The following is a 17,500-nucleotide window of genomic DNA, read 5'->3' on the forward strand; positions in this document are numbered from 1 at the left end:
AGTTTTCGGAAGCAGTGCAATAGAAATTTAGTAACTTGAAAACTTGATGACGATAATTATATCAATAATATCAGTAGAACAAGAAATATATCAATAAAATATCAGTAAGGAATTTTATTTGGAATATACATATCCGTAACCAGTTTTTGAATTATTGAAGTGAAAGGGAAATGAGTAATACGATAAACAAGTATACCGAAAATATATCTCTAGAAATATATATTCATCAACAAAACGGTACCATTAGGAAAATCCTGACAGTAAAATGATACAAGATGTAGAGCTTAAGAAACCATAAGAACTTCTTTACATTTGTAACATACGTAGCAATATTATTTCAAAGCCATTACTCTCGTAATATATAACAAGTTGGCTTTAGAAATAATAACACGTTGTAAGAGGAGCAAAAGCATGATCAAATTTGCTTTTCGGAAACAACAGCAGTTGGTTAATCAAGCATATATCGAATATAATAAAAAAGGAAAGAAATAAGAGAAAAACACGCACGCATGAAATGGTTGCAGAAAAATTTTAGAAGCATGCTTCGCTGCATATTATGAGAATACATATGTAAAACAGGATATCATGGTTCCCATATTATTATAGAAAACACTTATATCAAAACGTGAAAAGAAATAATAAATAGTAGTTCCACATTACATAAGATGCTGAAATCAAAGAATTGGAAGAAAACGAACTCCACAAATACTTTCAGGCTGATTGGCTTGATAAAGAAAATACAGGAGATCAGTAGAAACAAGTGGCGTGCAATTGTTACCTTAACATTAAAAAAAAAACTCCACTGTCAGAAATAAGTTAGTAGACATACATACAGTCGCAATTCAAGTAACAAATAATGATCCAGAGTAAGAGATCATGTCATTGTAGACAGCATGAGACGACATCAATAGGAATATCAAGGAAATTGGAATAGAGTGCACAGTAGAACTATTACAAATATTTGCCCGCAGGATCAGAATAATCAGGAAATTATTAGATAGCTGAAATGAACGACTAGCATGGTACACTAGGCTGCAGGTAGCATGCCCGCTACGCATGTAAGACTCCAGGAGCGCCAACGAAATTCATGTTGTAGACACAAAAACTCAAAAAATAGTTACTAACACCATTCCAAACAAAACGGCTAACGTCGATGTGTAGCTTGAACATAGAGAATTAATTCTCATCGTAGGTGGAATAAGAAATAGGGGCTTTTGGAGAGTAACATCTCTGGGTCTACAAGAATAACTGGAATTTGGGGAAGAGGTACTGATTAATTTAACATGGAAAATATTAAAACAACTGTATGTATAAAGCAAGATTATAAGATACGAGGAAATGCGTGAGGTCTTTCAGGAGCAGTTCGCCCAGATTTTCGGGGTGGGGAAGCGGACCGGACAGTAAGAGGGACCTAACGGATTTCCTCGCCGGGCTGCCGATTCTCTCGGAGCTTGACGCGGAGTGTTGTGAAGGGCCTGAGGAGGTAATACAGGCTATGGCGCACCGCGACGCGGGTAAGGCACCGGGACTGGATGGTCTACCCTATGAACTGTATAAGAGTATGCCAGACTTGTTCGGGCACCTGCTGGCGAACGTCTACGCGCACTGGCAGCAGGATGGGTTCATTCCCAGATCTGTGCGCCTGGGAGTGGTGAAGGTTGTCAGAAAGGACCCGATAAAATTGATAATTGATAATTTTCGGACCATCGCTCTGCTAAACACAGAGTTGGAGATTTTGGCCAAAGTGTTCTAGAAAAGATTGGCGCGTGTCGCGGATGGCTTGATCGGGAAGGCACAAGCATATGCCGTTTCCCGGTAGAACCACTCAGGATAATCCCCATCTACAGTACACTGTAGAAGGGTTTCATAATGATTCTTGCAAGGGAGGGCCAGTTGTCGATTTAGACCAATCAAAGGCTTTTGTTAGGGTAGACCATCATTACCTGGTGTCCGTTCTGGCACAGTTCGGCCTGAGTATTAGCTTCCTCAGCCATTCATGCGAAAATTGAGTCCAGGAGGGCGGAGCTGGCCAATTGCATCGCCTAACCGTCGTTCCCTGCCCTGATTCGTAGATGAGCAAGCTGGAAAGACAGCTCTTCCGCTTCCTGTGGAAGGGTTCGAATACGCTTGTGAGACGCTCTATATACTGCCAACAATCGTCAAAGGGTGGGCTAGGGATGCCTTGGCTGATGATGCGCAGGCACGCGCTGAGGTTGAGGCATCTGGATGATGATCGGGTTTGGTCTCCGCTGGAGAAGCAGTTGTTTTCCAAGTTCACTTGCTTCGGTGGACTGGCGATCTGGTTCTATCGTAGATCGAAGTTGGGTACATGGTGTACGGAGTGTCTTAAAGCTCTCCGGATATTCCATCTCTCGGGCAACACCTGCGGTAGTGGTTCTACCACATTCTTCTATAGAGGGTTGGTAGAGGCGAAATGTAACGATAGCTTGGGGAAGCCCTAGGTCTCGACAATAATCAGCTGGCCAATATGTTCCAACGTACATTCGGGCCGAAGACACTGGATAACTTCCAGACGTCTTTAGGATGGCAATGTTACCGAGGAGCCTTACCTGTCAGGGACAAACTCGCAGTCATGGTGGCCCTAACCCAACGACCTGTTCAAGATGTGGGCGAGTCAGGGAAACTGTCCCGCATGCTATTGTTCAGTGTTCGGTGGTTTCAGATGTGTGGATTTATGCCGAACAACCATTGTCTAGTACAGGAAGATTACAGTTATCGACTGAGTCAATAGTAAAAATTGACCCACCGGATTTCCTAGCGAAAGAAGGTAAGAATTGTTTTCTCACCGTAGTAGCAATTGCAAGAAAGGTGATTCGGAAGACGCGAATAAAAGGTTTAATAACAGGCATTCTTATCTCTGTCCCTGGGTTGGTGAATTTCTTCACCTTCCACCTAAGAAGGAAAATTGGGCTAGAAACCTAGTCCAATCAAGAGAGCAAAAATCGTGTTATTCCAGCAGCAAAAAGTTTCCTTTTCGAACACCAGCAAACTACTAAAGTGCAGTACTACTAAACGGCTAGCGTTCAAGCGTGGAAGTTACTTTCAGAGGCTGGTCAATATATAGATCGGCAAAGGACTGGCGCCCCAAGAAAAACGATGGCGCAGTTGGACCGTCAGTATTTGTGTTCGATACACACTGGAGTAGTTCCAAATTTTACAGCACATGTCACGCTCATTAACTTCCTTACGATTATTCTTTATAGTTAACCACATGCGTGATTGCTTCACTTACTAATATGTGGTTCTTATTCACTCGTTCTTTTACATTTATATTTTAATTTTTGAATAGGTTTACGCTTCCATTTCGACCTTTTCAATATCTCTACATTAGTTTGTAGATAATTTAGCATCTGCTTACATTCTTATTTATAGTACAATATGTACTAGCATTTGTAAATGAATAGCTACTTAAAACAATTGCTGCAATTCGTCATTTTGTTCTCTTATTGAACTGCTCTCTTTTCTATTGTTACTCTCTCTCTCTCTCACTCACTCACTCCACACATATGTCTTTGTGCTATTTTAGATTTTGTGGTTCGTTTGTTAATACAGTAACCCTTTTGACTACCACGTGTGTTACGTTCCAAACATCTCGTGAGAGGTAAAAATAAGTGAAGTATAAGCAGTACTGTAATGTATATTTTTTTTACTTATTTCTATAATTTGTATGTACTTATTTTATTATAAAAGCAAAACAATACCACGGAGCAATCGACATAAGCTTAATTAAGAAACCGCGATATGATGAGGGATTGCTGTATTTACCATTACACAATACAGAGGTCCTGATTTTGCTGGTCTAGTGAATAAAATTATTTCGTTTATCTATGTTATTTTGCACACAGCTAGAGAGGCTTAATTATTTAGTGCCTTTTTATTAGTGGTTATCCTAAATATGTCTCTTGGTTTTCTAATTCAAGCAATCAAAATAAATAAATAAATAGATAAATAAAATTCCTGCGTCAAATGTAATATCGAACCTGAAATTACAAATTACTGTTGATACACAGTTCCATATTTAAGAGATAAGGAATTATGTACATTATTTATATTTGACCTCATCTTATTTGTTGTTAACTCGACATTTCGGCTTATATACCCTCCAGTCTTCATCAGGTGTCTTGGGGAAATTTCGAAACTGGGTTCTCTTTCCTAACGTATTTTTCAATGTTATTATTATTATTATCGTTACTATTCAAGTCACTGCCTGGAATCGAACTCGGAATCTTGGGGTTAGTAGACTGCTCTCTTAACCAATACGCCATATGCTTGTGAGCAATTATGGAGTGAATTTTAGGGCTTATATATGTAATATTATCCTATCCTTCCTTAATACCGTTTCCCATGTCTTTACTCGGTCTGCTTAGGAGGTTGTCGGGTCCCAGCATATGTGCTGCTTCTTTTAGGTTTCGTATTTTCCAGTGGTGTTCTCTTTCTATAATTTTAACTTCATCCAACAGGGGGAGATGGTCTCCATTCTTCCATACATGATCAGCAATCAATATCTCCCCGTGTCACAGCTTCGCGGTGCTCCTCTAATCTTATTTTGAGGGGGCGGCATCTTTCGCTTTTGTATACCCTATCACAGCTGCATGGGAGGGAGTACACGTAGTTCTTCGTCATATTCTCTTCTATTGGTGGTTTTACTCGAAGGAGATATTTACGAAGTGTTGTATTAATTTTGAATACTCTCCTGATGTCATATGCGCCGTATATCTTTTGTATCTTTTCAGAGCGGTCTTTCACACAGGGTAGACAGACTGTGGACAGTTTATCAGTTTCATCTCTCTTTTCTTCATAATTGGAGTGGAGAGCATGCTTTTGGGGTAGTTGTTTAATAGATTGTTACTGAGCTTGATCATTTGTTCGTGGTGGATATCACGATCGCTACTTAATTTCATTGCTCGATGTTTTAGGCACTGAGCAATCCCTCTCTTTACACTGTATGGATGGTGGGAGTTGAAGCTTAGGTATCGTCCAGTGAAGGTTGGCTTGCAGTATACGGATGTCCTTGGTTGTCAATTTGCTTATCCTTTTGTCAGATTCATAAACTGCTTTTATTTCATCAGACTTCATTAAAGCGCTCTTCTATATATACTACGGACGCGGGGTCTCTAAAATACTCTTTCTGTCAACTACTTTGCAATTTAAAATGTTGCAATTCTTTTTATTACTATTTCGTCTGCCGTTCTGGCATTACATATTGATTGTTTATAACTTGGGTAGTCTTTCAAAATATAAATTATTGCAGACTCCAACGTGAGTTTACTATTTTCCCTCTTTTATCTTTTTGGATGAAGAGTCAGGTATTTTGTTTAATTCTGTTTTAAAGTTCATCAGAGCACGAAGAATTTACTTTGTTACTTCTATGTAGTGTCACAATCTATTAATGCCCAAGTTTGCATTTACACTTATATTAATATTTCTAAAGTTTTAAACGTTCTTCAAAAGATACGTTGGAAATATTCTTTTCGATATAACAGGCAGAATGTATGATTTGAATGTTTCTCATGTCACAGTGACAAACTTTTTGTTGGATTGTCCCATGTGCAATAATTCGCTTTATGGTTTTCTTATTAAGTAACGCTATTTCATTTTGATATGATTTGTTTTTCGGTACCTTGAAACTTAATCTGTATTGGGCAGTTAGGTTCTAAGTTTGTCATTACTTTTAGTTTAAAGACTTGAAGCATACGTTATTTGCTTTTTGGCTTTGATTGATTCATAATTTGTTTGTTTATTTTAAGCAGGTGTAATAATTAATGTTTCATGATTCTTGCTTTTAGAGGTTTATTGCCTAGATGCTTTATGCCGTTGAATGGGGTTGTTGTCTAATATATATTTGATGACTTCTTCATTATCGAGTGGGTTGGATGGAATGTAAATTTAGATATATAACACTTCACTATGAATAATGTGTTCTAGTATTTAGCTCTCGAGTGTGGTTACGAAATTTACTTTAATTACGTTGTATTAGGTAATTACTTAGGTTTTCAGCACTGAAAATCCAAGAGATAATAGAGTGAGGCACATTAAACCCGTGGCACAAGAACTGCAACATAAATATAAAAAAAGGAAACATAATGTTTTAAATATAACAAATGTTATAACGCAACACCAAATGTTTATGGCAAATATATTATTATTGATTTAATATATAAGACCTTAATTTATGACAATTTAGCAATAGTAACGATAAAAAAAAACTACAGCGAAAATTACGTTAGAGGTCTCGCATATAAAATAGCAATTTACGGCGTAGCCATTATAAAGAAAACAACGCATATATCCAAAACATGCTGAGCGGAAGGAACATCAACTTTACGAAAACAGGATATAATTAATATAATCAAAAGTCACATAAAGGATGACTGCTAACAAACCAATCAATGAGAAAGAGATAAACATCTAAGGAAGTGTAGTGAAACAGACCATAACAACGAAAATCATGGCGAAATAATACAATAGCGGAGTAGAGAAAGGATACCCGACTTAGCCAATGAGAAATTGTACAAGTAAAATAATTTAAGGAAGAAAAAAATGAAAATTAATTTACAGACAGCAGTGAAGTCGACAGATTTATAAGAGAAAAACTATGAACAACTTTACGACTTCCGATGCAAAATAATAAATTTAAAAGCAGTATGAACCTCAGATTCAAGAATAGAGTATATAACAGACGATAAAGTTATAACATAATGCAGTAAAACATGAAAGAAAACTGAGTGAGATTAGTGATTAAATATCGAGAAATGATGCACAAATACAATTAGTGATTAAATATCGAGAAATGATGCACAAATACAATTTGCGGCAAAAACAAAAAACAAGCAAAAAGGAATGCATCTGGAAAAATATATATCATGTTAAGCAACTAAGAAGATGAAAGATGTAAGAAACGACAGAGAAACTAACTAGAAATGAATGGGCAACAACTATTGAGAACAACCTAAACTACCTAGACTAGAAAATGAAGATGATTAATTTCTTTCTGTCAATAATTAACATCTATCAAATGCAAAACAATAAAACAGAGTCAAAACGGAAGGCGACACTTTCTCGCGTGGAGGATACAGCATCAAGAATATCAAATCACATTTTAAACAAGTTACATGTATTCGTTTACACAGTATAATATATATACATGCATGCATACATCCAGCATGGCCACAGCTCATGAGCTGAAACTAGATAAAATAAAATAAAAATACATAGAAGTAAAACTGAATAATGACATACATAAATGCATACATACGTGCATACATGCATACATGCATACATACGCGGGCGCGCGCACACACACTCACACATAAATATTCTTTGCTCTGCTTGAAGAAGATTTCCCTGGGTCCAGTAATATTAGGAAAATTTTCAACGCCCAATCTATTAAATTTTCCTACTCCACCATAACTAACCTTGCCGGTATAATCTACCCGACTAAAAAAATATAAGAAACTAAGAAACCCACAATTGGTTATATTTAACCCCGCTAATTAACACAACACACTTAAAACCCGGTTCCCGCCCATAAGCCTAGGACGTCCTTAAGCTCCCTTACCAACACCGACCCTCAAACTACCAGCTCTACCATCCAACATGAAGGCGTGTACGTGCGCGTTCAAACATATCGGATACTATCATCGCATAGAAAATGTACGCGTGGATCGGCTTCGACTAAGGCTCTTCGTTGATCGTTGTCAGCATCCGATAGCCGACCACTACGCTTATCATCTTCAAGACTCTTGTCACCGCTTCGAAATTTCTTGAACTACTATTGAGCTGTGCGTTCATTAGTGGTTCCCGGGCTAAACGCATCGTTGATATAGTGCGTTGTTTCAGCAGCTTTTCGGCCTAGCTTGAACTGGACTAAAAAAATTTTGCCAATTTGCTTATTGTCTATGGTGTATTCAACGTCCCGGAAAAAATGGCCAAACTATTCAAAAAGAAAAAGAGTAATACGATTAGATAGAACGAAAAACAGGTTTTAAAATGATAAATAAAGTCAAAGAAATTTAACGAAATGTAATTTGAAAATACATAATTTGAAACCAAAATTAAAAATTCCCCAAGAATTTTCTTGACAACCAATTTCACCCCGACTGCTATGTTTCCCTAATAGCTGAAACTTTATCTCCCATTTCTATTCCTTTATTCACCATCCTTTTCTCTCCTAGCAAATCCACCGTACTCTCACCCCTAAGTATTTGATCTTTTCTATTCCTTTTCTTCCCATACTTTAATATTTCACTTATAAAGTTATTTTCTCCTCTTTAGATTCTGTATAAATATATAAGCCTGAGAGCTGGCAGAAACGTTAGCACGCCGGGCGAAATGCGTAGCCGTATTTCGTCTGCCGTTACGTTCTGAGTTCAAATTCCGCCGAGGTCAACTTTGCCTTTCATCCTTTCGGGGTCGATAAATCAAGTACCAGTTACGCACTGGGGTCGATGTAATCGTCTTAATCCGTTTGTCTGTTCTTGTTTGTCCCCTCTGTGTTTAGCCCCTTGTGGGTAGTAAAGAAATAAATATATATACATTAACTGTTGACAGTAAAATAAGCCCAAATAAATATCCATAACTAACTGCCCCCAAATCAAACGGTTTAAACATACGGTCACTAATATGCAGTATTAATACCGAATTTATTTAACAAGATAAGCCTTATAACATTACTTGACAAGACGCGTCTGCATCGAGGGACGCACCATTACCAGCTGTACAGTATTCCTTTCGCGAGGGGGATGGTACCAAGATGGGGGAAACGAACGCTGTGTCCGTCTCTATCATTTGCTTTACACACACGCACACACACACACACACACATATATATATATATATTATATATATATATATATATATATATAATATATATATATATATATATATATACATACTTTATTTAAAGCAGCAGAAAATTCAACAAAACCTGTTACACTGAGTTTCACGTTACTCAGAGTAACAGGTTTTGTTGAATTTTCTGCTGCTTTAAATAAAGCATATTACTCTACCACTGGTATTTGAGTACTCTTTTTCCCACCTTGTTTCACATTTATGTGTTTACTCCGGTATATATATATATATATATGTATAATATGTGTGTATGTGTCTGTACGTTCGTGTGTGTGTGTATGTTTGTGCGTCTCTACGTTTGTGAATGTGTATATGTTCTCGTAAGTTGAAGCATATATTTTTGTGGTCGGTGAATCAGCAATAAAAAAAAAAACCGCAATACATTTTATAGTAGGAATGGTATCAGTGCTGTAGCTTAAAATACAAACGACAATAAAGATATTTAAACAAAATGAACAAGAACACTGCCTTTAGCGACGTATTCTATGTGAAGCTGAATGGAAGTTCAGATTGACTACAGAGTCATACACCAAAGACTTCAACAATTTACAGTAGATTGATGCATGTCACTCTGTAGACACTCTGACGAACGTCGACGGAGCGACAGCACCTCCTGTAAACAAAATTATTATACTTGAACGGAAATATGAGCGTTCATAATAAAATTTTTTTGACATACAACATATTTTTTATTCTGTTTCATGTGCTTTATTTTACAATATAACAATTGCACATGTGGTTGTTCTTAATATTATTAGTAATGTAAATATTGAATCCTAAAACAAGATATATAATGCGTTTTGTGAGAAATAAGGATTTTGAATGTAATATTTGAGTCTTAGATTATTCAAATGGAGGTACACAAAAGCGAAATTCAAATTAGAGTGAAAGAGCTATCTAAACGGAAGATGTCTTGTCCGAACTTTTACTGATAAATAGCATTAGCAGAACTTGATTTTGTACGGATTAAATTCACGTAAAATAATTAGTTGTTCGTTACTAATTTTTACAGAATTTGTTTACAGAATTTCTAATCGGATCAAACATCAATCAGCTCGAGCACATTTTGATCTTCTGCTTATTTTTTTACATTAAATTTCCGCTGTTATTAATGTTTAATTACAGTTGAGTTCTTATACAATGGTGGTGGTTTTGGTGGTGGTACTCTAACTGGTGTGGTTGGTGGTACTCTGGTGTTGTTCGTGATGCTCTAAGTGATGGTGTTACTCCGTCCAATGTTGTTCGTGACGCTCCAGAGACGGCCAGAGGCAGCGCTGCTGTCGCTAGTGGCGACTTGACTGGTTTCCGCTGCTGAACTGGAGGTGCCCCCGCTTCTGCATTCGCTTGCAGCTTTCGACACACCTCTTTGTATTTGGGACAGTCAACCTTGAGGTGCTGGTTGCTCAAACAAAAAAACCACATCGGTTGCCTGCCCTCCACGGATACGTGTAATCTCGTACCGTCTGGTAGGTTTATGGCGTCAGGGATAGGATTTAGGGCATCTTGTTCGAGTTGAACAATAAGCTCTAGTCCCTGACGCGTCAAGTTTTATTGGTGCAATTTATCCACCTCCAGTATTCTGGCGCTATCCTCTATATCAAAGAGGATAGCCATCCCCATCAAGCATGCATTTATTTCGGGTGGCACCTCCCCAATATTAATCTTGGCGACGCATCGAACTAGGTATGTCAGCACGAGCAGGAATTCCTCAGGTTTTAGTAGCAGTATAGATTGCTGTCTTGCTTCTTCTACCTTTCCGAAGCGTACTTACAAGTGCCGAAACTATTTCCTCGTATCACATAGGTTTTACTCGTCCACATAGGTCTTAATGCAATTTGTAGTTGAGTTGCTTGTTCCACTCTTATTTTTAATGTCTAATGATCTGTAGATTACCATTTTCCCTGTGTTTCTTTTATCAGTTGTGGAATGTTAAAGAAAATATTATTGTCTTTCTTCCTGAACAAACCCATTACATTTTGTAAATCGTCATTACTTAAATAAATAAACTCCCGAGTTTGTTTCTCCACCGAGGCGAAACCGTTGTCGCTTGGCTTTTTATTGTTATCGTTTGACTCTACCTTTTATTTTGTGTTTACTGTGTTCGTGCCGGTGTTGACGCTGGCTGCGTTTACCTCGCTTACTTTTTCATTTTCCATGTTTATGTTGGTGCTATTCTTGATGTTCGTATTTGTGCTGTTCAGAGGGGGAGAAATCTTGGCTGTACTGGCTTTCAGAACAGCCACTGCCAATCTCCTCGACAGAGGAAGCCATCTTGTGTTTTCGTTAGACGAAAAAACAAAAATATATTTAATAGACAAAAAGTCCAAAATTTGCCCCTAAAAGGGGAACTTTCAAGAAAAGAAACCCCTTTTGGACAAATGTGGTTCAGAAAAAAAATCTTGATATAAGATCACCGTGTCGTGCAGATGTATTTGTGATGCATGTGCTTGGTGCACTCTTATCAGACGGGTAGTCATGATGGATATATTGGGTTTCGTATAATTGCACGCCAGTGTCATTTTAATGCCGTGCGCTTTTCGTTCACTCAAAACTACTACTACTACTACTACTACTACTACTACTACTACTACTACTACACTACTACTACTACTACTACTACTACTACTACTACTACTACTACTACTACTACTACCAATAATAATAATAATAATAATATAATAATAATCATTTCTACTTTATATATAAAAGGAACACGATGAAAATCAAAAAAAGGAAATTATTTTAAGTTTGTTTTATCTGGTACGTCATGTGTATTGAGAAGAGGAATGTCAATGTGAGAAAAATTTGTTTCATGTAAATAGTTTATTTTCTACAAAAGTTTATTCAATTTTATAAATGAAAACATGCTGTGTTTAGTTTAATGGAACTATCAATATGTATGCGTCTGTTTGCCCCAGGTATCGAGAAAACAGTTGCAAAGAAATGGAAGTACAACTGAAATAAAAGCAACAACAACTACAATAACTACAACAACAATAATTTGAAACAGATCTTTCTGTAATTCCATGAGATAATTTGATATGTAGGCGAAGGAACTATTGCGGCATTCCGCTCTCATTTAAATGTGGATAATGGAAAAGGTATAGAAATTGCATAGAGGTCCTAGGAAGCTATTAGCATAGTATGGTGCAAAATAATTCTAAAAGTTATATCAGCAACCTCTATGTACACTTTTCAATACCTACTATTATTTGCACCGTCATAGTATTCGTTGTAGATGGACAAACACATCTGTGATTATGCATATATACATATATATATTTTTTCCGACCATGCTATTAGATGTTGCTACACATCGCTGGTCACAATGCGCTTCGCATTGTTTCAGCCTTCAAATGACGCCAACCCGCTGGCTAAGCGAGCAGGCCAACAGAAGAAAGAGTGAGAGAAAGTTGCGGCGAAAGAGCACAGCAGGGGTCGCCACCACCCCCTTGCGGAGCCTCGTGGAGCTATAGGTGTTTTCGCTCGATAAACACACACAACACCCGGTCTGGGAATCGAAACCGCGATCCTTCGACCGTGAGTCCGCTACCCTAACCACTGGGCCATTGCGCCTCCACACACACATACACACACACACACACACACACATACATATATATATATATATATATATATATATATATATATCACATGATCACGTGACCGACCAGACTATCAGATGTTGTTACACATCGCTGGTCAAAATGCGTTCGCATTGTTTTAGCCTTCGAATGACGCCACCCCGCTGGCTAAGCGAGCAGGCCAAGAGAAGAAAGAGTGAGAGAAAGAGTGGTGGAAGAGTACAGCAGGGATCACCACCCCCTGCCGGAGCCTCGTGGAGCTTTAGGTGTTTTCGCTCAATAAACACACACAACGCCCGGTCTGGGAATCGAAACCGCGATCCTCTGACCACGAGTTCCCTGCCCTAACCATTGGGCCATTTCGCCTCCACACACACACACACACACACACACACACACACACACACACATATATATATACACTACCGTCAGAAATTAATTAGCACCCTTGATTTGCTCTTCACTCAAGGTATGTGCTGTCACCTAGTGGCCATATCTCGAACTATTGCTTTGTTGCGAGTTCACTGTTGCGCAGAACGATGACGTAACTTTGTTTGCAGAGCAGTTTGAGAGTCTACAGCCTTATGATGTTGACATAGCAGTGCAACAACAACTTGGAGTGCGGATGCAGACAAATTCCTTTGTTTAATAGATATAGGTAGCGCCTCGCAAGGACCGAAATCACACCATACTAAGTTTTCTCATCGCGTAAGACGTTTTGAACAGCTCATAGGTTAATTGATTTAACCTATTTAATGTAGAAATTTGAGAAGTGCTAATTAATTTCTGACGCAAGTGTATATATATATATATATATATATACAGGGTATGATGGGTAAATTGTCACCAATATAAAATATTGCACATGCGCATTGTTTTGATTTTATCTTGTCAACTGCACAGCTTATTAGTGTCAGTTGGGCATCGTCTGTGAGATAAACAATATAATAACGCAATTCACTCTACCGAAAATTAGGAAACGACATACTGTACTGCTTGGCATTCGCGCTGGAAGCTCCAATATGAACAGATGGTGAACACACAGAACAACCTACGGCTTACCGTGTTTCCCAAACATGGACCGAGAATGATATGGCGTTTGGAGTGATCACTAGTGATGGTGACGTTACGTCTCCATTCATCTTCTCATACGCCCTCAGACTCAACACGGATGCCTACATCAAGTGCCTAGTGGAGGTACTGTGCCCTAGGTCAAGAGGGTAACTGTTGGTAGACCTTATGTCTGGCAACAGGACTCTGCACCATGCTACATTGGCAGGAGCAGACAATTTCTGAAACCACATCACCCTTGACACATGGTCACATAACTCTCCAGACTGCAACCTCTTTGATTAGTTTGTGTGGGGCGCTATTGAACAAGAGAGCAAGAAAACCTTCAGATGAACTGAAGGCAAGGATTGTGGTAGCACTCCCTTCATTTATTTGAAAAGCAATATCATTAGAGTGACCGCTTGCCAGTGGTTACACTGTATAAATACGTGTGCGACAAAAATAAAAATTAACTTTAGTGGTGGGTAAATAACATGAAAAGATCGTTTCCAGAATTTTGCAGTAATTTTCTTGTTGAAAAAAAAAAGACACACAAAACGTAAACAATCGTACTGGAAGTCGACTCATTTAAATAAGGGATTACATATAATGAAGTTCAGTTTTATTTGTGCTGGACGGTATAATGCTTACCTTTTCCGTATAAATTTACTAAAAACTTTTTGAAGTCTGACGTTCATACTGGTGATCACGGTTCGGGCCATATTGTACATTGGTTTGAGCTTCTACCTATCAAAATGGAGCACCATTGACATACATATTAATATGGATATTCCTGACTGAAAAAAAGGTAATGCTATGGATGAACTTGATTGTATGATTTTATTTTTGTCTTTCTATTACTAAGCATTGTTTTAAGTTTGTTGTGCTGTTTATGCCAGTTTCGATCATTAACTTCATTAAGATTAGAATGCCTTCCGGCAGCTCTGTTGCCGCATTCCAATGCATATCGTACATACTTATTTCTCCTTCGCAGTTAACCATTCATAAGTTCTGCCCTTACTGACGATAGCAATAATAACATTTTTTTAAACTTGCTTGACATTTTATAAGTGTGAAAGGTATTAAAATTTTGATTCTCCGTATCAGATGTTCCCACAAGAAAAGGCAGAAAATCAGAATTTGAGACAAGAAGATGCTATCCACCAATCAGAATTATGTTTACCTAATCAGTTTGATCGGTCACCGTCCTCTGTCGGTTGAGTGAAGTGCCATCCAAGCTGTGCGTATTTATCAGCTTTGGTTTTGTTGATGATTCTTATCATCAACATTTCCTGTGATCGTTATTTGAGAAGACATACACCAGTATGCTAAATATCGGACATAATCACTAGTGGGCAAGAAATGTAAAATAAAGTTTATGATAAACAACACAAACATTTTGTAATCTAATAGCTTTCAATGTGATACCTATTAAACAGAAATTATTTTTATTTTATGAAAATGCAATAAAATCTAATTATAAGTAAGTGAAATTAAGCTAAATACAATTACATTGAACACCATTTTCCCCTGGCCATATCGGAAATTGTGAAAGCTTTTGGGTGCGAATTTTACATAAGGGGAAGCTTTTTTTTTTAACGAATTTTATCCTGAAAATCACCTGCGTAAATTACCAAAGAGAATCACTCAGCCAATACGCACAACTGATAATACTGCTATTAAAACACAGTAAATTTTCCTAGAAGAGAATAAACGACAAGAAACAAGCTTGAGTGGAACACAATATGCATACATACATCTATCTTTATCTTAGCTGCTTTCTCTTATACGAGCAAAGCTATTGCTAGAAAGAAAAATTAATGAGACAATGTTGATGCAATCTGATACCCATGTATGACTCTGGAGGCCGGCGAAAGTTTTGCACATTGTATTACATAGTGCAAAGCTGTGCTGTCTGGCAAAAACAACAAGAGCCACAGCATGAACTCTTTTGACATGCAATTTCATTCCCCCAACTGAGGGGCATACCTTCCCACACGTTGCATATGTTCTGTTGTGAACAATAGCCATATCTCAAATTCCCATGGGTCGATTCCTGTGAGTACTCTGATGACTGATCAGGCCTGCATGACACAAATACATCTCACAAACCACGAATACAAAAAGCGACACTTGCTCATTTTCGACAGGTTCATTCCATCTAAGCATTCTAATCTTCTCTTGCTTCATTCCATCATACATACATACATACATACATACATACATACATACGTACATCATACATACATACATACATACATACATACATACATACATACATACATACATACATACATACATACATACGTCATAAAGCTAAACCTTTTATGGACGGAAAACCTAAGGTAATCCCATAAACCGACATTCCCTATTTTTAATATATACTGTTCTACATCTTAGAGTGTTTGCTTTCTACAAACGGTATATCTATTATATAAAATCCGTTATGTCTCTGTGTGTGTGTGTGTCTTCTAGGATCTCGGGGATCTTCCATCCGATTGCGCTTAAATTTGATATATAGATACCGACGGTATCAAGGCGTGTATATGTCTTGAAAAAATTACAAAAGTCGATTCCAGGTGAGAATGCGATCGATAAAGCCATGGGTACGGGGATTTGTAAATTTGTTTTACTTGGAATAGAAAAAAGTCTCTTCATTTCTTACTTTGCTGGGGTCACAACTGTAGGTTAAATCACTGTTTCTCTGTAGGGGAGACCCATGGACGGTCGGACAAGTTGCTTTGAGAAAATTTGGTTTTTGACAACTCAGCACCGTTCATTGGACGGAGGGCATTTTGCTCGTATATATATATATATATATATATATATATATATATATATGTATATATATATATATATGTATGTGTGTGTGTGTGTGTGCGTGGTCTGATCAATGAGTATCTGGACTGTTGCCATTGTAACGAGGCCCTCAGGGTAAGGCCGCTTGCCATGGATTGGTGTTGAATACTGCTGTGCATGCACACTAAGTTTTACCGTTATAGCTCACTTTAGCTGCTTACAACACTGATTGGAAGAAAGGTGTGTAGCGTGTGATCTTTGCATTGACAATGGCAAAGTAAGTTGAGCAGAGAATCTTCATCAAAGTTTGTGAAAAGCTTGATTTACCTGCTCAGAGGCCTGCGCAAAGTTTTCAAAAAGTTTTCATCGTACTCGATACAATCAGGGAGATCTTGTGTAACTAAAATCCGAGTGCCTTTTTGGTCAGCTGAAAGCAGTTTTGGCACAAAATTGGCCGACACTTGTCTTATACCAAAATTTTAATTGATGATGAACTGAACTGAACCATGACTAATCTGCACATCCTCGGATAAATCAAGTTTGGTGATTCGAAGATTTCCCCTCACACCTGTACGCACATTCGCGATGTTTTTCTCAGTTCTGCTCGTTGAGGTTATCCCAGAACGTTCGTCAAAATCGACATTTTTTCGGCCATCTTGGAAACCTTTGAACTAATCTTACACTTGTGTGCGGTTCATACACTCATCTCTATACTCTTTCTGCAACTTTGCATAGGCTTCTGACCCGGTATAGCTATAACAACTTTCTCTGGCATGGTCAATGAAACGATCACACGCTACACACCTTCTTTCACAGCACTGTTGTAAACAGCGTGAGTGAGCTAGAACGTTTTAAAGTTAATGCACATGCAGAGCAGAGGTCACGGTCAACCTGTGCCAAGCAACCTCACTCTGAGTGCTTCAGTTTCGTTACTATAGCAACAGTCCAGATACTTATTGATCAGACCTCGTACATATATATTATGATATACTGAGAAAATATTTTCTCATACTGTTATGTAAAAGTGATTTAAGCAGCAGAATAAAAGGATTGAGCTTTCCAGCACACGTAGTCTTTAATTATATTAAAATAGAGAAAATGTTTCTTCCAGCATTGTGACTATCGGCAATATATTTTAAATTTATAGAGAAATTATATATAAACATTTCTATGTATGTATGTATGTATGTATGTAT

Source organism: Octopus sinensis, linkage group LG1 (assembly GCF_006345805.1).
Source record: "Octopus sinensis linkage group LG1, ASM634580v1, whole genome shotgun sequence".
In the NCBI taxonomy this organism is placed as follows: Eukaryota; Metazoa; Mollusca; class Cephalopoda; order Octopoda; family Octopodidae; genus Octopus; species Octopus sinensis.